This window comes from Bactrocera neohumeralis, unplaced genomic scaffold, assembly GCF_024586455.1.
Source record: "Bactrocera neohumeralis isolate Rockhampton unplaced genomic scaffold, APGP_CSIRO_Bneo_wtdbg2-racon-allhic-juicebox.fasta_v2 cluster11, whole genome shotgun sequence".
Taxonomy (NCBI): Eukaryota; Metazoa; Arthropoda; class Insecta; order Diptera; family Tephritidae; genus Bactrocera; species Bactrocera neohumeralis.
The window spans coordinates 14,906,005-14,930,369 of NW_026089624.1; the positions used below are offsets into that span (position 1 = coordinate 14,906,005).

General features: G+C 39.5%; 2 protein-coding genes across 5 annotated transcripts in view; both read right to left on the reverse strand.

Annotated features, from left to right (window-relative positions):
• Positions 1-24,365, reverse strand: part of LOC126766083 (zinc finger protein 2) — a 366,591-nt gene that overhangs the window by 39,163 nt on the left and 303,063 nt on the right. The window lies entirely within an intron of this gene.
• Positions 1-24,365, reverse strand: part of LOC126766150 (uncharacterized) — a 60,404-nt gene that overhangs the window by 5,082 nt on the left and 30,957 nt on the right. Inside the window, exon 2 of one of the 4 annotated variants that reach the window (XM_050484021.1) lies at positions 5,720-5,822. The exons of the other annotated variants lie outside the window; for them this stretch is intronic. The gene's annotated coding sequence lies outside the window, so the exon portion shown is untranslated. The remainder of the gene's footprint in view (positions 1-5,719; positions 5,823-24,365) is intronic. 4 annotated transcript variants of the gene reach the window in all.

The following is a 24,365-nucleotide window of genomic DNA, read 5'->3' on the forward strand; positions in this document are numbered from 1 at the left end:
AATCTCGTTTCGATTTGTAGCTATGTTATATTGACTGCCTTAATTTGATTTCAACCTTACACACACACAAGAATTGTGAAGGTGAAGCCAAAAACCGGAAGCAATTTTATTTTATTATTCAACAAGGAATGCATGAATCAGATGGTTACCCATTACACTACAAAACGGCCAACGAAACGATGGACATTTGCCTTTTTTTGCAACTTGTTGGATGTGATGGGATTGGCTGCTTTCGTAGTTTGCAAAGAAATCGACTATCTAGATAAAAAGGATGCACGACGCACTTTTCCTTACAATTTATCGAGAACATTGGCAACGCCCAATATCGAAAATCGTATGAACAATCCCAATGTCATCAAACCTCTATCTTGTTGTTTGGCTTTTGAATCCTTTTTCGGTCGTTCACTCAACATCCCATCACGATTAGTAGCTTCAACATCAAAAGGTGCTGACACACTCAAAGGAAGGAGAGATTGCGACTTTGTTTTCAAGAAAGCGATAAATTGCGTCGCACAACTCGATTTTTCTGTTCTAAATTTCCAAATCCAGTTTGTCAACAGCATGCGAAAATTTATTACATATGTTTTTTTGTATTCCTCAGGACTCATCATCATAAAATCAATTGAAAAATCGCTCAAAAATGATTCATATGCTCCTAAATAAATCAAAAAATTAACGAAAAGGAATGCGTTCATTTAATCATCATTCACTTTAATAGCCGCATACGAGTTTCATTTTTATACTCTCGCAACAATGTTGCTAAGGAGAGTAATATAGTTTTGTTCACATAACGGTTGTTTGTAAGTCCTAAAACTAAAAGAGTCAGATATAGGGTTATGTATACCAAAGTGATCAGGGTGACGAGTAGAGTCGAAATCCGGATGTCTGTCTGTCCGTCCGTCCGTCTGTCCGTCCGTCCGTCTGTCCGTCAGTCGTCCGTCCGTCCGTGCAAGCTGTAACTTGAGTAAAAATTGAGATATCATGATGAAACTTGGTACACGTATTCCTTGGCTCCATAAGAAGGTTAAGTTCGAAGATGGGCAAAATCGGCCCACTGCCACGCCCACAAAATGGCGGAAACCGAAAAGCTATAAAGAGTCATAACTAAGCCATAAATAAAGATATTAAAGTGAAATTTGGCACAAAGGATCGCATTAGGGAGGAGCATATTTAGAAGCAATTTTTTTGGAAAAGTGGGCGCGGCCCCGCCCAAAACTAAGTTTTTTGTACATATCTCGGAAACTACTATAGATATGTCAGCCAAACTCTACAGAGTCGTTTTCTTCAGGCATTTCCAGATACAGTTCAAAAATGGAAGAAATCGGATAATAACCACGCCCACCTCCCATACAAAGGTTATGTTGAAAATCACTAAACGTGCGTTAACCGTCTAACAAAAAACGTCAGAAACACTAAATTTTACAGAAGAAATTGAAGAAGGAAACTGCAACCAGGCTTTTTATACAAATTGAAAATGGGCGTGGCCTCGCCCACTTATGGACCAAAAACTATATCTCAGGAACTACTAGACCGATTTCAATGAAATTCGGTATATAACATTTTCTTAACACCCTGATGACATGTACGAAATATGGGTGAAATCGGTTCACAACCACGCCTTCTTCCAATATAACGGCTATTTTGAATTCCATCTGATGCCTTCCCTGTATAATACATGTATATGTACATTAGGAATCAATGATGATAGCGGAATAAAACTTTACAAAAATACGGTATTTGAAAAATATGTAATTGACTGATAATGAAATCTCGATTATCACTTTATCATGCGAGAGTATAAAAAGTTCGGTGACACCCGAACTTAGCCCTTCCTTACTTGTTCTTTTACAGGTAGTTCAGAGTATGCCCAAACCAAATCGAGAGGTAAGAAATTTCAAAAAAAGTACGTATACGAGCGTAAATACAACACTTATTTCCATACAAATGTATGTAAACATACATACACGGCCTAGCCAAGCACCATTGGTCTCGACCAGGGTTAAGTATATACAATTTAGGAACTAGAAGCCACGCAAATTCTGAAGTTACAAAATTCTCACAATACGGTTTTTGAGGAAATTGATAGTAAAGTTAGAAGACATCTTATTAAAAGCCATAGAAAAAACCCATTTTTGCCCAATATTTTGTACACTTTTGACACAATTTGCAGGAATTTCTGCCCGAATTGGAGTTTTTAAATACCATTTTTGAAAATTTGGAGAAATAAAAGTATTTGTTACATTCAAAGCATAGGGTAACTGTGAGAGTGACACGTCGCTAGACAAATCTAGAAAAGTGCATTTTTAAGTTCTGTCACTATTTTTAAGAAAGATATTTGGTTGTCAAAAAAGTCTTGCGATATTTGCGCAAGTTGGCGCTGAAAGCGCGTAGTTCTAGTTTTATTCGTCGCACCTTTTTGGAAAGCTCATTTCACGCGCTAACACGTGTTTCATTGATTGTCGTTTCTTTTAAGTCGTTCGTGAGTTATAGTGTCGCAAACATGGAGCAAAATAAAGAGAAAATACGGCATATTTTACAGTACTACTACGATAAAGGCAAAAATGCATCTCAAGCCGCCAATAAAATTTGTGCAGTTTATGGACCCGATACAGTTTCCATTTTCACCGCACAACGATGGTTTCAACGTTTTCGTTCTGGTGTAGAGGTGGTCGAAGATGCGCCACGCTCCGGAAGGGCTGTCGTCGAAAATTGCGAGACGGGCATAGTAGCAGCCGTAGCATTGGTCAAGAGCTGGGCATGAGTCATCAAAAATTCATTTCAATTTCAATAAAAAAAAATTCAATAAAAATGCCGCAAGAATTTTTTGACAACCCACTATAAGACAAATTCGAAGACTGAAGAGTATTCGAGTAAAAATTAATATTTTTCATTGTTATTCAGATAATTGCATTGTGAGTGTACAACTCTTTATCTTTTATAATAAATTTTGTAAAAAAATTAGTTGAAGTATTTTTCTGAATATTAAAAAACAGCGAAGATCGTTTTACCGCCCCCAAAGACGTTGCGCCCGGGGCGACGGACCCCTTCGCACCCCCCCTAGCTACGCCACTGGTGATTAAGAAAACAGAATGTAGAGCGATAAGATAATGGTGTAGTAGTGCAGAATTGTTTGCTTCATGCCGAATGATCTCTTAATGGAATATGATGAGTTAAGCATCCATCCCCTCTATCCGGTAAAACTGGCGCATCCTAATACGCCAGCTTAATTCACCACAGCTGATGACATTACAACACAACACCAATGTAACACACCACTCTCTTACGCAACTCAACTCACAAAAGAAAGCGACAACGGGAAAGCCATCTTTTCGTCAGTTGCAGTTCGCCCATCAACACATAAACATTCGACACTCACAATTTGATCATCAACACGTTAACATATACACTACGCCGCGTCGACACCTACTATACTCTACTTCGATCGGGTCCATCCTGCGCGCTACATTAAACATTATATGAACGATCACCTACATACTTTCATCGGGACACTTTGTCGCCAGTTCGCCGTGGATTTCCATTAGACATTCGCCCGTAACGAGTGCATTTACATTTTACATGCTCGATTGTTAAAAATATCAAAATCCTTTTAAGCCAACATTTTTTAATTAAATTAAAAACATACCTATGCACATATATATAGAAAATAAAGAATGTTTTTATACGTTTATCCAAAAACGAGACATAAAATAAAAAAAGTGCAGTTGAACAAAAGAACAGTGTGCAGTGAAAACACCAGTGCAGTGACTCAACCAGAACAAAAATCAAAAAAGACCAACATATTCATATACTTATAACTAATAAACAAAAAAAAAAAGAATCAACAGTAGCTGCAGTGCAGTGAAAAAACAAAACAAACAAAAAATACAAAGTGCATTTCTAAGATAAAGCTACCAAGCAGTTAAGAAAACATAAAACACGGTGAAGTGACAAAAAAAAATGTTCAAACATAAGTAACATACATATGTATAAAACAGAAAGACACAGAACAAAAAACTAAGTGTGGTGACCAAAAAAAAACCAGTAAGCTAAAACAGAAATCGGGCGCGAAAAACCATAGCACCAATAAAATAAAAAAAAGGGTGAGATAATTACAACAAATAAGCAAGCAGCGACAGAAGGAGGTAGCCAGCTGGAACGCAGAGAGAGGAACAAATAGAAGAAGGCAGTAATATATGCACATAAATACACCCTGCAATGCATACCATACGAGTACAAAGTGAGAGTATTATGTTTCTTTTAATTTTTATATGCAAATATATACATATGTATTGCTAAAAAGCCGCTTCAACGGCTTGATAAAAAAGGATAAAAATCTAAACACGGTAAAAGCAAAAAAGCAATACCGCTTAACGCATTAGATATATACATTTATGTATAATTTATTAAATATTGGTTGAATGCCTGCTGTATATGTAAGTAAGCTTACCTTACCAACAAAATAAAAATTCAAATATTCACTTGCACCCGTATCCAGCAAAACCCATACTTGATTAAGAAATAAGCAGGGTTGCTTAAAATTATTAAGCGAAGGCAAAAATTAAAATTAAAGCATAAAAAGCAACACAAACACAAGTAAGGAAGGGCTAAGTTCGGGTGTCACCGAACATTTTCTACTCTCGCATGATAAAGTGATAATCGAGATTTCATTATCAGTCATTTACATATTTTTCAAAAACCGTATTTGTTTAAAGTTTTATTCCGCTACCATCATTGGTTCCTAATGTGTATATTATACAGAGAATGCATCAGATGGAATTCAAAATAGCGTTATATTGGAAGAAGACGTGGTTGTGAATCGATTTTACCCATATTTCGTACATGTCATCAGGGTGTTAAGAAAATATTATATACCGAATTTCATTGAAATCGGTCTAGTAGTTCCTGAGATATAGTTTTTGGTCCATAAGTGGGCGAGGCCACGCCCATTTTCAATTTGTATAAAAAGCCTGGGTGCAGTTTCCTTCTGCAATTTCTTCCGTAAAATTTAGTGTTTCTGACGTTTTTTGTTAGACGGTTAACGCAGTGATTTTCAACATAACCTTTGTATGGGAGGTGGGCGTGGTTATTATCCGATTTCTTCCATTTTTGAACTGTATATGGAAATGCCTGAAGAAAACGACTCTGTAGAGTTTGGCTGACATAGCTATAGGAGTTTCCGAGATATGTACAAAAACATAGTAGGGGGCGGGGCCACGCCCACTTTTCCAAAAAAATTACGTCCGAATATGCTCCTTCCTAATGCGATCCTTTGTGCCAAATTTCACTTTAATATCTTTATTTATGGCTTAGTTATGACTCTTTATAGCTTTTCGGTTTCCGCCATTTTGTGGGCGTGGCAGTGGGCCGATTTTGCCCGTCTTCGAACTCAACCTTCTTATGGAACCAAGGAATACGTGTATCAAGTTTCATCATGATATCTCAATTTTTACTCAAGTTACAGCTTGCACGGACGGACAGACAGACAAACATCCGGATTTCAACTCTACTCGTCACCCTGATCACTTTGGTATATATAACCCTATATCTGACTCTTTTAGTTTTAGGACTTACAAACAACCGTTATGTAAACAAAACTATAATACTCTCCTTAGCAACTTTGTTGCGAGAGTATAAAAACAGGCATACATATATTTCCATTATATTCTCAATTCTATAACAAAAATATATACATACAAACACAAGTGCATAGGAAACATACCTGTACATTACTCAATTCGTTTTTGCGCTCTTTTCGCAGTGCTAACAAACACATGTACATATGAACATTTATATATGAGTACAACAATATGTGTAGAATCCGCCTGTAAGGGCAAATTATAAAAAAAAAATTAAGTAATCTTAAAATTCCAAAACAGTAATTTTAAAATTCACTTACGAAAATAAAATTTCCTTATTTGTAACTAAAAACTATAATCAAGTCGCGGTTAAATAAAAACTGTGGGCGCACATATTCAAATTTTCAAAGTCCATATTGGCTACTATCCGGCAATACCCCTTGTTCTTTGGCAAACAAAAACAAGCAGGTTTGCATACAAAAAGCGAATTGATCTCTCTAACGAGCTCTCGATTGCTTAACCTTCCTCGGTTCCTCAAATACTACGCAAACTTAAGGTCTTTGGGTCATATTGACCCGATTTAGAAAAAACTCGGTGTTATTTTTATAAATTAAATACAGATGGAATTATTTATGTTATATATTTATTCAAATAAAAAAGACACAATTTATGACATTTGTTCCTCTTGACAACATGAGAGGCACATAATTTCCGAATGTCTTGGACATATGGGTTTCTTACATTTTTTACAGATTTTCGAAGTTTTGACATCTTTTGATAACGGACATACATTACACCTTTTTCTTTTATTACAACTCTGTGCACTGAAAGTAGCTGTTGTCTCAGTAACACCTGTCTTCACTCGTTGTACTAATTCCAGCAATGCATTTGTCTGAGGAAGAGTTTTCCTACGCTCAATGTGATCATTGACCAACTCCATGCCCAGTTTTTCTAAAAACAGACGTCTTTGTACAGTCCTCTTCTGTTTCCAATCAGGGTTGGTATCACAATATAATACGTAAGCATTGAAACATGAGATATCCAACATATTATGAAATATGGCTACAGGCCACCTTCTTGTCATTCGTTTGCAACTATAGGCCAAAACCATTTTGTCTAGAAAATCAACAGCTCCCTTAGTTGCGTTATAGTCCATGATCATTTTAGGTTTTTTTTCTCTGAATCATGTATTTCAATCTTATCGTGGTTTGCACTGAGTAAAATTACGTTCTTGTTCTTTTCGGAATAAATGAGACAAGAACCATTTTTGAATTGAATGCAAATGTGGATGAAAACACTAGTTTCTTCGTATCCAAAAGATCTAATTGTATCTGGCCTTTAATTTTGCGTAAAGTTCCAAGAACGGCAAGCTTACAGTCTAAGAGTGTTTCGGCAAATTCATATGATGTAAAAAAATTATCACATGTCAGATTGTAGCCCTGAAAGCCCTCTGTCAGATCTAAAACAACACGCATTCCTTGATTTTTTTCCGGAGCATTTCCTTGAAGTTTTCCGGTATAGCATTGAATTGAACGAACATATCTTGTTTCACTGTCACACAAAATCCAAAATTTTATGCCGTATTTACTCGGTTTACTTGGTATATATTGGCGAAAAGAACACCGACCTCTGAATGAAAGTAGCTGTTCGTCAATTGTGATATTTGCATTCGGATTATAGTACATAGGCAATAGTGTCGCCCATTCATCCCATATATATCTTATAGCTGCTAATTTATCACTCTGTCTCCTTTCTTCTCGATCCGAACGTTTATCAAAACGCAAAATGGCGGTAATTTTTTTGGACCGTTTTAGGGACATTTTTGCTCGAAATATAGGTCGTCCATAAACTTCAGACCACAAGCTGTCGAGGCTTTCATCGTTAGACTTGAAAACGCCAGCAAATATAAGAAGAACTAGATCATCTAACTCTATTTTATCCATCGCATCGAATTCATTTCCAAACCGTGAAGATCCTTCCACGTTTGTTTGTTTCAAAACTATAGATTTTATGCGTTTGTTTACAAATAAATCAAAAGCGCTTCTAAATGTATTGATGCGATTAGAAGCATATCTGGTAATTCCTGGTGTAAGTTTTATTAGGTTTGCGCTGCCCAAATGACCTCTTCCTTCTAATGAGATTTTCGACCACACAAATTCACCATTTTTTGATAACATTTCATTTTCACTAACACTTTTATTGGTCATACTTATATCTTGAAAGAGGTACTTCATCGCTACTACTTCCAATGTTCCAATTTGGTTGAATATTGTCCGTAGGATTTCCATCAGAATTATTCTCTGTTTCACTTATTATTTCATTTTCAGAACTTATATCGTAGTTTATAAATTGAGAAATCATGGAATCACTCAATTTGTGAGCCATTGAAAAAAACAACCGAACGCGACGAGTACGAATAACTAATGAAACAAAAAACTGTCAACGCTTGTAAGAGGGCGACGAAAGCAATATGATTCTACCCACTTAGAAACAATATTTCTAAGATTACCATCAACAATTAATCGCTTAGTGACTTGGGTATAATTGATATTCAACAATAATAAATATGTTCTTAGAAGCTGTATGTTTGAATCAAAGCATTGACGTTTAGTATGGTTTCATCAAAGACGGGTATTTCTGACCCAAGGATTCTTTCATACTCGGGTCAAAATAAAAAAAAATGCGTATTTCCTTAATTTAGCAGACATCAGCATAAATTCACAATACTAATTTACAATAAATGCATAATTAATAATTGTCACGAAGCCGTTATGAAATCTATTAAATATTACTACTTTTATTATAAATTAAACTTTACATTCGGGTCAATATGACCCGAAGAACCGAGGAAGGTTAAGATAACCATATTTATAAACACACAAGCAATTCGTGCATACTTATGTAAATAGCGCATTGATCTCTTCAGCGAGCTCTCAATTGCACAAAACATAAGTACCTTCATAAGCACATACATACATACAAGTCCAAGTATTATTGGACATTCCGGCTGATCCCCAATGTCGAACTATGGCTAAATAGACCACACGGTGAGGTAGATTTTCGCCTAACTCAACTTCTCACAGGGCATGGCTGCTTTAAAGCATATTTGAAACGGTTCGGGCACGAAAATAACGACACATGTGATTATTGCGGAGGCGATACCGTCGAAAATGTTGAACACACCTTCTTCCAGTGCCCAAAATATGTATAATCTTGAGAGGCAATACCTAAAAGATGCGTTCGGTGTAGACCCAACTCCCGAAAATTTGGTAAGCCAAATGGTCGAATCGACAGAGAAGTGGAAAGCTGCTTGCGAAGTTGCAGCCAGGGTAATGAAATCCCAACGTGCCAGCGAACAGCGGCGGAGCGGAGAAGAAATGTAACGGACAACCACGACTCAAACACACAAACGTTGACGTGACGGGAAGGGTTGGCGACGAACAATGAACGAGGGGGGTTATCAGACCAACAGAGGTGGGGCCAAGTAAATGCAACTTGTAACTGAATGCATTTTGACCATCACGTACGCTTGAGTGTCACTCAACCATCCTCCCGACGTAATACTTGACGGTGGTACCGGGGGGAACGGCACATGACGGTAGGAGGTTTAGTTCAGATTAAAGTTCCACCCTGACATGGGGTTCAGGCTTTCGATAAATAAATATTATTAGTTGGCAAATAAATAGAAACAGTAATAATAACACGAAATAACATATTCGTTTTTTAGCTACTTTAACTGAAAATAAAAACATTTACCTAAAAAAGGTTTCAATTCAATTGCCTTATTCAAATCATTTTACTCTTAGGAAAATTTAATTCGTTTGAGAAATATTTTAATACACAATGTAACAAAAATGGTTAATAACGAAAAAAAAATCAAAATACACCTGCAGGAGCTACACGCTCAAAACAGGTTGCTAGATTTATTTCAGAGAGTGACAGTTTAACAAGATACTGCACTAGATTTGCCTCTTCAGCCATTCACGAAAGCTCGGAATCGTTATTAGAAATAAAGAGCCAAAATCTCAAAACTTTTTGGACTGGCCTCCAAGCGGCTCATGACGCCATAGTAGATTCTAACAATTCAGATCTACCACAAAATTTTAAATCATCGGCTTGCGATATTTTTGGAAACTGCTTAGACCAATATGAAGAAACAAAAGCTATGATCTCCGATCAATTAAAGCTAATTAAAGCAACTGCACCTACTCCCCACAGTAGAGTAGAGCTGCCACAAATAGACAGTCAAGAGGCAAGTTCAGGCATCCACCTCGAGGTGGCCGCATGTGACACAGAAACATTCTATGGAGGTTATGAGGAATGACCGTCCTTCCGGGACATGTTTACAGCCGTTTACATCAACATCACGTTTACATCAAACTGTATCACCTCCGATACAAGACAAAAGGTCAAGCAGGCGTCATAGTAAAACAGTTCGCTCTTAATGACGATAATTTCAATTTGGTTTGGGAAGCTCTAAAAGCGAGATATGAAAACGGAAGAATTCTGGTCGATAAACAAGTAACGATACTATTAAATTTGCCTAAAATCAAGAAAGAAACAAGTGAAGAATTTGTAAGACTACAATCCACTGTTTCTAATTGTTTGTCGATTCTGTCGACACAAAATATTCCAACAGACAGCTGGGACCCAATTCTGGTAAACATTTGCACCGCCGCATTACCAGAAAAGTCGTTACTTCTATGGGAGCAATCGCTCTCATCACGAAAAAAGTGCCCAACGTGGCCACAAATGAAAGATTTTCTCACCACCCAATATGAAATTGCGGAAAGGTTAGAAGGAAAAATAATCAAAAAAAGAACATTAAACACGACCAAAACCGAAGCTTAAATAGACCCCAAGTTAGTAACAAAAACAATTTAAACAAAAACTTTTACAAAACATAAATGTTCACATCAGAACCAAACGTCATGCGAACTATGCAAAAGAGGGCATAAAATTACATCTTGCGAGAGGTGTTTTTTTTTTTCATCGCCCACGTTTGCATTACTTCAGGGTGGCGTTCCATTTTTCTCATTGAGAGATTTACATCTGCGGACCTGCGTCCAGCTGCTGCGAAATTCTTGATGATCTCCCAGTTTGCTTCACTCTCCAACATGACGCTGACTAAATTGTCCGCGTTTATTGGGCCAACCAGGTTTTCTACGGCGGTGCGTTCTTGTTGCCAGCGCACACATTCAAAGAATGTGTGTTCAGCGTCGTCTTCTGTCGCGTCGTTATATAGGCATGACGGCTCTTCGACTTTTCCCATTCTGTGGAGGTACTTTTTGAAGTATCCGTGACCGGATAGTAACTGAGTTGTGTAAAAATCGACTTCTCCGAATTTACGGCTTGTCCATAAGTCTAGTTTTTTTATTAGCCTGGCCGTCCATCTATCGCGACTTTGATTCTCCCAACTTTGTTGCCATGTTGTTATTGTGTCTTTCCTTATTTGTTGAATTGCGCTCTTGTTGATATTGGATGCTTTCTTTAGCTCCCACAGTTTTTTCCTTTCATATGCTAGAAGGTCAATTAGGGCATTACCGCTTATAACTAATATTGCATCGCCTGATACTGTCCGGTACGCTGATGCAACTCTGAGGGCTGCGGTGCGGTGCACTCTGGCCATTACCTTACGCCGGTTTTCCTTTTTAAGCGCGTCTGCCCAGATCTCGGATCCGTATAGTAAGACGCTTATTGTCGTCGACATTAGGAGCTTTCTCTTTTCTTCTCTGATCTTCGCTGCCTTTCCTGCGGCGTGCTGGATTTGAACCCAGAAGGTTAGTCTGGGGTCCAGTCTTACGCCTAGGTAGTTAACTGCTCTCTGCGTCCTAAGAATATCCGTAGTTGTGTGCGTGCTTATCTCGAGAGGTATGTGCTTGTGTGTTAGCAGCAGTAGCTCTGTTTTCTCCGTAGCGAGCTGGAGGTTGTGTGTGTCAAGCCATGTTTGCGTCCGTATATTGACCTGATTCAGCTTTCTTCGCGCTTCTTCTGTGTCCCTTGCTGTGATTACTGCCGCAATGTCGTCCGCGTAGCCAATTAAATATGATTCGTCTGGCATTTCTAGTTTTAGTATAGCGTCGTAGCTGATGTTCCATAAGTCTGGGCCTAGAATGGATCCTTGTGCTGCTCCTGACGTAACCGCTATCTGTCGTGACCCTTCTTTAGTTTCATACAGCAGTTTTCTGTTGCTAAGGTAGCTCCGCAACACAGCCCTGAGGTAGTCGGGTATCTTGAAGCTTTTTTCGAGAGCGTCAATCATGTCCACCCATCTAGCACACTATTCTTTTATATATATGCCATCTACGCTGCGCTGCTTCTACGCTTTCGACGACGCATTTTATTGCTCCTATTGTTGATCTGCCGGGTCTGAAACCATGTTGTCTAGGGGACAATCCTCCAGCTTCGTTAATGGCCGCTTCGAGTCTGGGTTTTATGAGGCTTTCGTATAGCTTTCCCGCTGTATCAAGCATGCATAGAGGACGGTAAGCTGATGGCGAATTGGGGTCTCCTTTTCCTTTACTGATTAACACTAGCCGTTGCTTCTTCCATGGTTCAGTTAATATTCCGGTTTCAAGGCAGGCGTTGTACATGTTCAGTAGTACTGCCGGGCGCTCTGCAGCGATTATTTTGAGGATTTCTGCTGGGATCCCGTCTTGGCCGGGTGATTTGTTGGCCTTGAGCTTGCCAGTGGCTAACTGCAGCTCTTCAAGGGTGAACAGGGGGATTTGCGCAGATCTTAGTGTTTGTTCTGGATCACTAGCCCTGCTTTCGTGTGTGGGGAATAGCGCGTTCACGATGTGATCCATTTTGACAGCGGTTAAGTCAGACGGCTTTGCTCGAGCGCCGAGTTTCTTCATAACTATTTCATATCCGAGTCCCCAGGGGTTTCTGTTTATATCCTCGCGTAGTTCCTCCCATTTTTTCTTTTTGCTGTCGTCGATGGCGTGCTTCAGCTCCTTTTTTGCTGCTTTGTATTGCTCGGCTTCTTCGGGTGCGGCTCCTCTGCGCCTGGATCTCGTGTAGGATCTGCGAAGGTGGAGGCATGTGCGTCTGAGTTGGGCGATATTTTCAGTCCACCAGTAGACTGCTGCCTTATGTTTGCTGTGGGAAGCCTTGGGCATTGATTTTTTACAGGCTCTTATTATATTAAACATTGTGTGCTCGACAATTTCTTTTGCATTATTTGGGGAGCTGCTAGATGGGTTTTGGTCGTCAATTGCAGAGATCAGTTTCGAAGTATTTAGCTTCGAAATGTTCCACTTTCGTGTTGCAGTCTTTTTCCTGTGCTGGTTAGCGTTTGTTCCAGTATCGACAGTGAAGGAAATGTACTGGTGATCGCTACCAGTGTAATCCTCTAGGACTTTCCATTTCTTTATTGAGCCTGCCAAGCGTTCTGATGATAGAGTGATGTCTGGTGTAGTTTCCTCGCATCCCGGTCTTCTAAACGTGGTTGCATTTCCCGTGTTGAGCACTATTAGACTTAGGCGCGCAGCCATTTCTAGGATGCGCTTTCCCCTCGAATCCGTATTTGGCATACACCACTCTACGACTTTGGAATTTAGGTCTCCGGCGATTATTAGTTGACCTTCTATAGACCTGGCTGTGTCCTCAATATTGTCGAGCTTTTCTTGGAATTCCTGTATGCTATCGCTTGGCGTCAAGTAGCAGCTAATTACTGTAAAAGGTCGCATTTGGCCCAGACAAAACCATTGCCGTTCCCTTTGTCTACAGCGATGGCGTTACTCCCTGGTGGTAGCCATATAGCGGCGGTCGAGCTGCTATCTTCCAGCCAGGTACCTCTCTCTTTCTTTTGGTATTGCTCGCTTATGATGATTAACTCCTAGGCGTTCTCCATCACCATTTGCGAGAGTAGTGCGTCAGCAGCCTTGCATCTATGCATGTTGGCCTGTAAGATATTAATTTGTTTTGGTATTTCCTATATACCATACATTTCGCGGAACCCGGGATATGGTCAACTTTTTCGTGTTTAGCCTCCACGCAGAGGCAGCATGAGGGAGGTTTTGTGCACTCTTTCATTTTGTGACCTGGTTGGCCGCATTTTATGCAGACACCTTCTCCTCTTCTATCGGGCCCTTTGCAGTCCCAGGTTAAATGCCCTGGTCCAAAGCAGCGAAAGCATCTTTTTGGGGTTTCTTTCAGTCGGAGCCTGCAGTTAACTCAGCCGTTTTTTATGCGTGCCTGTCGCATCAGTGTAGCCTTATCCTCGTCGAGCGTTATATATGCCCTGACCTGCTCTCTTATGTTAAGTGCTGTTATGCTTATCGTCAAGTCTCCGATGGAGTCTTGTAGCACTTTCTTTACAGCCTCTGCTACTTCCTCCTTTGTTGAAAGGGAGTCGAGGTCTCTGATCTCTATTGATGCTTTTGTCTAAAGGTTGGCCACAGTTGCGGATTCTCGGAGGGTTGTCTTGAGTGCCTCGCAGAAATTGGCTTTTGTGGGTTGTCCCTTCTCCAGCTCTAGTAGTAGAGCCCCGGCTCTTGTTTTGCAGATCCCTTTGATTTTTACCTCCGCTTCTCTTAGGTTTACCTTGCTACGGATATTCTTGAGGACCTCGGCGTAATTGTTTCCTTCTGCTGGCTTAATGATTACGGCCTCCGATTGTCGTTTGGGCCTGCTTTTTGCTCTCTGGTTTGAGACGGTATTCCTCCCTTGTTGTCCTCCCTCTTTTGGGTTTTTGTTTTCCGTTCCTTCGGTTGTGAGTGTCTTCCTTGCTTGTTTGGGCAAGACTTTCTGCCACTGGCCGTCCTTTTCGCTTCTTGGTCGCACTGTTTCTCGAGGCTCCACTGGGCTTGTCGCCCGCCGCTTCGAGGTTGTTGGCTCTGGGGTCATGATCCGTCTGCTTTGAAGTCCGCATCTTTTCTCGTTTTCTGCGATGAGCCAGTTTCTGCGGTAACTCTTCATTACATCAAAGAGTTCGTCCAGCTGTGCCGCTCCGTTCTTGACATCCAAGCTGACGTTCTTTTGCTTTGCCATCGCCGTCTTCATGATTTGTACAATACTCTTACATTTTTCCAAAGATTCCTCTTCTGCTCGTCTCATTTGAGTGATGTACTCCTGTTTCGGTGAGTTTTGAGGTCCTTCTGTGGTGGCCACTGGGGTGCTCTTCCCTTCTGTTTGTTTTGCTGGTGGTTCCTGTGTGACAGGAGTTTCTTTTAAGGCTATTTTTTCTCCCGCTTTTTCGACTTGCTTGGGAGTGATGGTCAGTATAGGGGATCTAAGCATCCTACTACTTCTGCGGAACACGGTCCCGTATTCCTCGTCTTGAGCATCTTTGTTTTGTTGTTCTTTATGTGATTCCTTCTGTTGGTGTTTTTGTTGTTGTTGTGGTGTACTCATTTTAGATCTAGTGGGTCTCCGCTTCAAGGCGCTACCGCACGTTGTAACAGTTGCCCTTTATGAACCCCGTGGTTATCTATGCAAGCAGGGAGGCCACGTTAGGGTTGACACAAGTCCTTATGGGAGCTTGTGTTCAGAGCCATGTTCAGGCACGAATCAGGAGCTCATCTCAACTGAACCTGAAACGAACTGAACCAAAAAAATTTTGGCGACGTGCATTAAACGTACTTGAAGACCTTCCAGGGTTTTAACGAGACGGAGGCGAGAGCAGTATTAGCCTGCCAGCCATTTCGGTAAAATGTCACTCTTACCTACTGAGGTGATAGAATACTGCCCTCACCAGCCCTTTGTCAGACTAATCCATTATTTGTTTCCAGTATTCCATAATCAGAACCTTACTGGCCTCGATTCTGATGGGCGCTTGCGCAGGGTTTTTCGCCGTCGTCTGTGCACTTTTGGTGCTGCTTACTGTATGGTTCCCTCGTCGCTTTGTTGCCTCCCTCTCGTGGGTAGGTTCTCCCTCGGTGCAACCCCGATGGGGGTTGTGGACGCTTATTTAAAGGCGGCATCTTCTCGCCTCTTCGCCGGAGGTTCATTGGGCATATTAGGCGTTTTGAGCCAAGCCCTCCTCTCCTGCAGCTCTTGGTCGGGGGCTGCGTATTACTATTCGCAGCTAACCTACTTAGCGTAGGCCGTCCACTATCCGCCAGCAGTGACCCCGGTAGTAGCCTCTGGTCAGCCCCACCCCTTGCGAGAGGTTAACAGAGGTTAACTTAACAGTTAACGAACGAAATAATTTTGTCAGGTCAAAAAGACTTTGCACAAATTGTCTGTCACATGCGCATACATATAAAAATTGCAAAAGCAAAGTTAATTTCTTCCATTGTCACAAAAGACACCATTCAATGCTTCATTACAGCAGATATCCTAACTTACTCCAAAAAAAAACGCTTACACAAAAGAAACCACGGGTTTAGCAAAAGCAAATCCCGAAATCCACAATTTTAAAAATTGCCAAGAGACACCATGTTGCTCAAAGGCACAAAAAGCTCTAACGCTACACAGCGAAACACAAAGTGGACTAATTAAAGAACCAATTATTACCATGACAACTCAAGTTGAGAAAAAACAAAATCAATACCTTAATACACAATTAAGCAAATTTCGAGATATAGGGAAACTGCCTCCTATATTAAAAGCACATACAACTTTTTGGCCCCGCAGGATGGCTTTCGCCAATAATGAAAAAAAAACAAAACAATTCTGAACAGATCCTAGAGCGGTGGCGGGCTACTAAACGCCAAATTAGCGCATACATAAAAACATAAAATAAAAACAAATAAACACAGTTGTATCAAAAGTCGAAAAATCAACATTTTTTCGTAAATTTTCAGGATAAATAAAATCTTAAACAAAATTAAGGTTCAACAAGTCCAATGCGATAGTGTGACGCACTCAGGCTTACAAAAAGCAAAGGTCGTTCTTATCATTCTTTCATAAGCGCTCCTCATCAGAGTTGGTGAGAGTCTGTTGTAAAGCTTGAACATCCCACTTAAAAAATTCTAATTCTAATGAAGCCGTTCGCAAATACCGGCCACTCTCTCGCAAGATCCTTCTATTGTCACAGCCCTAACTCCAGTGCTAAGGAGTACCCATTCTGTCCATATCGGAGCCAGGCGTGGAGTTACTATCCTTCATTAGCCGAGAATAAATTAAATGCAAACAATTGCCGTTCATACAGAAAGGGCAAATAATAAATAATCCACTTAATAAAACGATAAAAAGAAAAAATCGCAAATACAAAAAGTTGTCAGTAAAATCAAATAAATCCGCAAAATAAAGTTGCTTCTCTTAAGCACCTACCCGCATATTAAAATGCACATTTAAATACATGGGTATGTTTCAAACCAAAATCTGTTCTCTACACGCACGGACAAACATGAGTATATTACAACTTTATCAAGAAATACTTCCGCGCTTCGGCTACTCCACCAGTAGTACGTCGAAATACATACCTATACGTATACCACTAGACAAAATATTCGCCTAGGGGGCCCAGGATGGTTAAATGAGTTAAGCAACCATCCCCTCTATCCGGTAAAACTGGCGCATCCTAATACGCCAGCTTAATTCATCACAGCTGATGACATTACAACACAACACCAATGTAACACACCCAGGGGCGTCGCGAGGGGGGGTATGGGTTGTGTGACACCCCCCCGATCTATGAAACAGTCGGAATTTTCGGCCGTTTTCATATCATAACTAAAAATTTGAAAGTTCATTTCGGCAATTCCAGTAAGAGTTGCCAAGTACCCGAAAATTTGTTGTCAAAATTTATTGAATATTTTTAAGAATTTCATCAAAATATATTATTGCACATTAATTTTTACGTCATATCCATTGCGAATTCACTAGCCGGCATTTATGAAAATTCTAACTTGAGTAAAACGCAATAAATAGCTCTATAATTGCGGAAGCAAGCTTAAAAAGAGTCCTTTTCGTAATTTCCACGAGGATTATTAAAACACTACAATGTTCGAATAACAGTGGTTGAATATATATTTTTTTTAAGTTCGAAGAATGAATATACTATCAATCGTCATTCTTTCAAAAGTCGGTTATCTCCTAATTTACTTTTATATGTGCAATATTTATATTCACAAGAAACTCGTTCTGTTTAAATTGACGAAGGAGATTATGATTAGTTTATCATATCGTATCATATAGGTATACAGCAATGCTAAAAATTCAAATCAGCGAGTGAATCGGCGTTCAAATGAACGAGTGTTCGAATAAACAAATGTTCTAATAAACGAAATGAAGATATCCTTATTTTATATATATTTATAAACATATACATTAAATCGGCAAATTCTTGAAATGAGTCGGCATTTCAAAGGGACTCACCCCCCCATGATCTGGATCCTCGCGACGCCCCTGAACACACCACTCTCGTACGCAACCCAACTCACAAAAGGAAGCGACAACGGGAAAGCCATCTTTTCGTCAGCTGGAGTTCGCCCATCAACACATAAACATTCGACACTCACAATTTGATCATCAACACGTTAACATATACACTACGCCGTGTCGACACCTACTCTACTCTACTTCGATCGGGTCCATCCTGCGCGCTTCATTAAACATTATATGAACGATCACCTACAGACTTTCATCGGGATACTGTCCCGCCAGTTCGCCGTGGATTTCCACCAGACATTCGCCCGTAACGAGTGCATTTACATTTTACATGCTCGATTGTTAAAAATATCAAAATCCTTTTAAGCCAACATTTTTTAATTAAATTAACTTACATACAAACACAATAGCATTTTTTCTTGCCCCCGTTTTAATCAGAATACTTGTTCAAATAATTTTGAAATATGGATTCGTTCTGGAATAAGCGGTAGATGTTTCATACAATTCATTTTAATTTTTAGATTAAATATTGTTTATTACATTTTTATAATATTTCCTTAGAAATTAGTCATATAATTCAAAAATGTTTAACTTCATTAGCCTAAGCACAAAATGTTGATAGAATAAAATGAATTTTGTGAAATGCTCAGTTTACAATCAGTTGAAATTTTTTTACGATAAATTCAGTCTGGTGCTTAGCAATTATTCAGTTAATGTAGCATGTTTTTAATAACCTTTGCGTTATATATTTTTTTTTATTTATGAAAAATTATTTTGTGTTCTTAATTCAAGCAAAAAATGCGACCTATTTCAAATTGTCTTTATGAACCACCCTCCCTTTAATAAGAACTGTTGTTCCTAAATCTTTACCTATTATCTGTTCTTCATAAAGAGGGGTTAATTTATCACCAAGTCTAGTGTTTCTCTTTACCAAGACTGTTTCAACCAGCCTGTTGTGGGTAATTAATTCTAGTTGCTGTGCGTGTCTGAACCGTGATGATATTTCGTTACTTACGTTAGAATTGTCGGTTCTGGGTTGAAATATGTCTATTGGACTTTTATTAGTTATTGAGTTAATCGTTTATTGTACTCTATTGTTGACAATAAAATTAAATCCCGTTTGTCATCAATACCCCTTTCTAACTTTGTGCATCTTGCAATCTCCACCAATGTGCTGTGAAACCGCTCTACTTGTCCGTTAGATATGCTGTGGAGTGGAGGAGCATTAACAATTTCAATACCGAAACTGTTGCCAAGAAGATATCGGACGGTATGGGAATTTAGTGACTTCTCATTATCGCAATAAATGACTTTAGCATTAGGAAAAATGTTGGGCTTTATATCTTCAATTGTTCTAGATGCTATAGTTTGCACGACTGCAAATTTGGAAAACTTGTCTAAACTTGTTAAAAAATCCAGCAATCTTATGCCTTTGATAATGTCTATTATATTTTGACTTTGCAAAGATTTTGCAATTTCTTACCATTTCTTTTGTTTTTTTTTTCCAGTTTGGGAAAAAAATAGTCATTCAAAATTTGTTTTACGTTTTCTTGTGCAGCGCGGTGAGCACGATTATGTTCTGTAATTATGATTTCAAGCTGGTCATTTGGTTCGAATATGTCAGTCACATATTTCTTGGCATATTTAAACCTGGTAATTAGAAATAATTTTACTAGATCGTGTTGGCTAGATGTACGCTAGAATATGTAGACTGCAATGGATTGCATTTACTACGTTGGTGTTGACAAGGTTTTGAATAATACCTAAAATAGTGTGTTTGTTACGAAAATTAATAATATGTCTTGTTCTATTTCCAAATATAATAAAAGTTCGTTTAGATGAATTCTCAGCTTCTTCTATAATATAATAATTTGGTTTTTGAAACAATTTATGGGTATTTCAGCCGCCTGTATGGTATAAGTTAATAACTGTTTACTATGGATCGTTGCACAATCAGAATTAGGGTCTTGTTCCACCATATTAATCTACTGCCGGGACAAAGCATCCGCCACATTATTTTCTTTTCCTGGTGTATAATGCAATTTAGCATTATGTTCGTCAATGAATGCAATGAAGTTTAACATTGTATGAACCTTATCCGGACATGTTTTAATGCCTCCTCTTGACACAGTAAACCCAAGGTATTCGATTTCGTTTTAAAAAAAATGTGACTTTTCTAATGACACTCTCATATTAGCATCATAAAGTCTTTTTAAAACCCAGTTTACGTCTTCAATATGTTGTTCTTTTGTTTTTGAAAATATTATAACATCATCTACATAGACATAGCAGTTTTTACTTATTTGTTGCCTAAAGACTTCATCTATAGCTCTCTGGAATATGCTAGGGGCATTTTTTAAACCAAATGGCAGTCTACAAAACTCATATTTCCCGTTGCTTACAGAAAATGCTGTTTTCTCTCTATCTCGTTCTGCTAGTTCAGTTTGATGAAAACCTGATTTCTAATCAAGGGTTGTAAAATATTGCGAATGACCAATCTTAAACAATATCGACACTACATTTGGAATTGGATATTTATTATCAATTGTTACTTCATTTAATTTTCGAAAATCTACTACCAAGCGTTTTTTCTTGTTACCTAACTCGTCGAAACCTTTTTGTCCACTACCCAAATTGGGTTGTTATAGGGAGATCTCGAGGGCCTAATAATGCCATTACGTAAAAGTTCTTTTATTTAATTTTTCAAATCTCCTACACCTAATGGATAAGGATATAACTTAGAATATATATTCTCTTCATGTTTTGTACGAATGGTTGCAACGATATTTGTATTATATGGTAAATATTCATTTGGGTCTGCAAATGCATTTGATCGTTTCTCGATCATTTTTAGAAATTCTCCCTTCACTTCAAGAGGTATGTTATTGTGTTGAATTTTTATAATATTTATGTCTCCACATTTAGTAAATAATAACTTTCTTTTCCAATGTCATGTGTAATTTCACCATCCCTCTTTTAGATCCACTATGGCATTAACCTGCGTTAGTAAATCAAGCCCAATTATCGCATCAAAACTTATCAGGGTAGGTAAATAAAAAAGTCAGAATTTATTCCGAATAAATTTATTGTACATTTCTTAATCACTTTAGTCGAACCATGAATTGATTTTACTAAAAATGGTTTAGCTAATGGTTCAATCACCTTTAGTTCGTTAAAGGGATTAATGTAACTTTTCGAAGCACCTGTATCTATTAACATTTTAATAACCTTTTTTTCAGCTTCTATTGTTCTGCTAACCCAAGGTAGCAGGGCTCTTTCCCTAAAAAATTTATCTCTCCTTCAATGTCATTAATTTCATTCTCTGCTACGTTTTCGTAAGAAATTTTATCAACAGTATCTTGCGTAATGTGATTTATTCTTTGAAATTTAGGCCCAGTACTCCTATCAAAATCTGATCTGCGTTTAGCATGCTGTCCTTGGTTACTAGTTTTTGAGAAAACTGTCTTTGCCTAAACCTTTGAAAATTATTTGAATTGATTTCGGGACGAAGTCGAGACTTTAATGGGTCTACATTCATTTATTCCAATTACTCCCGCCCATCCTTGTGAATAAAAGTATTATTTCTTTGATTATTGTAATGACTTTGATAATTCGGGTTTTTATGAGCACTAGAATATTCTAATTGATAAGTCTTGTATTAAAGAGACCTTCCTTCGGAAGGTTGACTCCTTCTATTGTCGTCAAACCTCTAATCTTATTTTTAATTATTGCGATCGCTTGGTAGTGTTTAGCACTTCCGTCGTTCCTTTCATATAATCTGTAGGCTGTGTGCGCCGCCTGCCTCCATGACACATCATGTTCTTGTTTGCCGCCAAATTCAGGTAAACATTTTGCAAGATCGAGGGTTCGTCACATTGCACATTCCTTACAATTCTTACTTCCTCAAAGTATTCTACGTTTTCAGTCCGTGTATTAGTAAACTGTTTTGCCATTTAATCTAACTTTTTATCAAAATCTTCCTTCTGTGCTTTTAATGCATCTGATATCGCTGCAGTAACAATAGCTGTCAGTTCATTAGTATTCATATTTATTTCGTTTTTATCTTTTAAAACTAATGTATCAAAAAGGTTAGCTAATTGAAGGTCGCTCATCAACTTGAAGTTAAACACGTAGTTTCAAACGATATAATTTTTTTCATATACATATTTTAAAGAAAAATTTATAAATGTTTTCAAATAGTTTTTTATACTTTCTTCTTCTTCTTAATTGGCGTAGAAACCGCTTAAGCGATTGTAGCCGAGTTAACAACAGCGCGCCAGTCGTTTTTTCTTTTCGCTACGTGGCGCCAATTGGATATTCCAAGCGAAGCCAGGTCCTTCTCCACTTGGTCCTTCCAACGGAGTGGAGGTCTTCCTCTTCCTCTGCTTCCCCCGGCGGGTACTGCGTCGAATATTTTCAGAGCTGGAGTGTTTTCGTCCATCCGGACAACATGACCTAGCCAGCGTAGCCGCTGTCTTTTAATTCGCTGAACTATGTCGATGTCGTCGTATATCTCGTACAGCTCATCGTTCCATCGAATGCGGTATTCGCCGTGGCTAACACGCAAAGGACCATAAATCTTTCGCAGAACTTTTCTCTCGAAAACTCGCAGCGTCGACTCATCCGTTGTTGACATCGTCCAAGACTCTGAACCATACAGCAGGACGGGAATTATGAGTGACTTATAGAGTTTGGTTTTGTTTGTCGAGAGAGGACTTTGCTTCTCAATTGCCTACTCAGTCCGAAGTAGCACCTGTTGGCAAGAGTTATCCTGCGTTGGATTTCAAGGCTGACATTGTTGGTGGTGTTTACGCTGGTTCCAAGATAGACGAAATTATCTACGACTTCAAAGTTATGACTGTCAACAGTGACGTGAGAGCCAAGTCGCGAATGCGACGACTGTTTGTTTGATGACAGGAGATATTTCGTCTTGCCCTCGTTCAGTGCCAGACCCATTTTCTTTGCTTCCTTGTCCAGCCTGGAGAAAGCAGAACTAACGGCGCGGGTGTTGAGGCCGATGATATCAATATCATCGGCATACGCCAACAGCTGTACACTTTTATAGAAGATGGTACCTTCTCTATTTAGTTCTGCGGCTCGAACTATTTTCTCCAAAAGCAGGTTGAAAAAGTCGCACGATAGGGAATCGCCTTGTCTGAAACCTCGTTTGGTATCGAACGGCTCGGAGAGGTCCTTCCCGATCCTGACGGAACTTTTGGTGTTACTCAACGTCAGTTTACACAGCCGTATTAGTTTTGCGGGGATACCAAATTCAGACATCGCGGCATAAAGGCAGTTCCTTTTCGTGCTGTCGAAAGCAGCTTTGAAATCGACGAAGAGGTGGTGATTTGGCGCATGATGAATATATGGTCGGTTGTTGATTTGCCAGGTCTAAAGCCACACTGATAAGGTCCAATCAGTTTGTTGACGGTGGGCTTTAATCTTTCACACAGTACGCTCGATAGAACCTTATATGCGATGTTGAGGAGGCTAATCCCACGGTAGTTGGCGCAGATTGTGGGGTCTCCTTTTTTATGGATTGGGCATAGCACACTTAAATTCCAATCGTTGGGCATGCTTTCGTCCGACCATATTTTACAAAGAAGCTGATGCATGCACCTTATCAGTTCTTCGCCGCCGTGTTTGAATAGCTCGGCCGGCTCCTGCCGCTTTGTTGTTCTTCAGGCGGGCAATTGCTATTCGAACTTCTTCATGGTCGAGTAATGGTACGTCTGCTCCATCGTCATCGATTGGGGAATCGGGTTCTCCTTCTCCTGGTGTTGTGCGTTCACTGCCATTCAGCAGGCTGGAGAAGTGTTCCCTCCATAATTTAACTATGCTCTGGGCATCAGTGACTAGATCACCTTTGGAGGCTCTACAGGAATACGCTCCGGTCTTGAAACCTTCCGTAAGCCGCCGCATTTTTTCGTAGAATTTTCGAGCATTACCCCTATCGGCCAGCTTATCAAGCTCTTCGTACTCACGCATTTCAGCCTCTTTCTTCTTCTGTCTACAACTGCGTCTCGCTTCCCTCTTCAACTATCGGTATCTATCCCATCCCGCACGTGTTGTGGTTGATCGTAACGTTGCGAGGTAGGCAGCCTGTTTTCTCTCCGCTGCGACACGGCACTCCTCGTCGTACCAGCTGTTCTTTTGCACTTTCCGAAAACCAATGGTTTCGGTTGCAGCTGTACGTAAGGAGTTTGAAATGCCGTCCCACAGTTCCCTTATACCGAGTTGTTGACGAGTGCTCTCAGGGAGCAGGAGTGCAAGCCGAGTAGAAAATCGTTCAGCTGTCTGTTGTGATTGCAGCTTCTCGACGTCGAACCTTCCTTGTGTTTGGTGGCGCGCGTTTTTTGCTGCACAGAGGCGGGTGCGAATCTTAGCTGCAACAAGATAGTGGTCCGAGTCGATGTTAGGACCTCGGAGCGCACGCACATCTAAAACACTGGAGACGTGTCTTCCGTCTATCACAACATAATCGATCTGGTTGGTAGTTTTTCGATC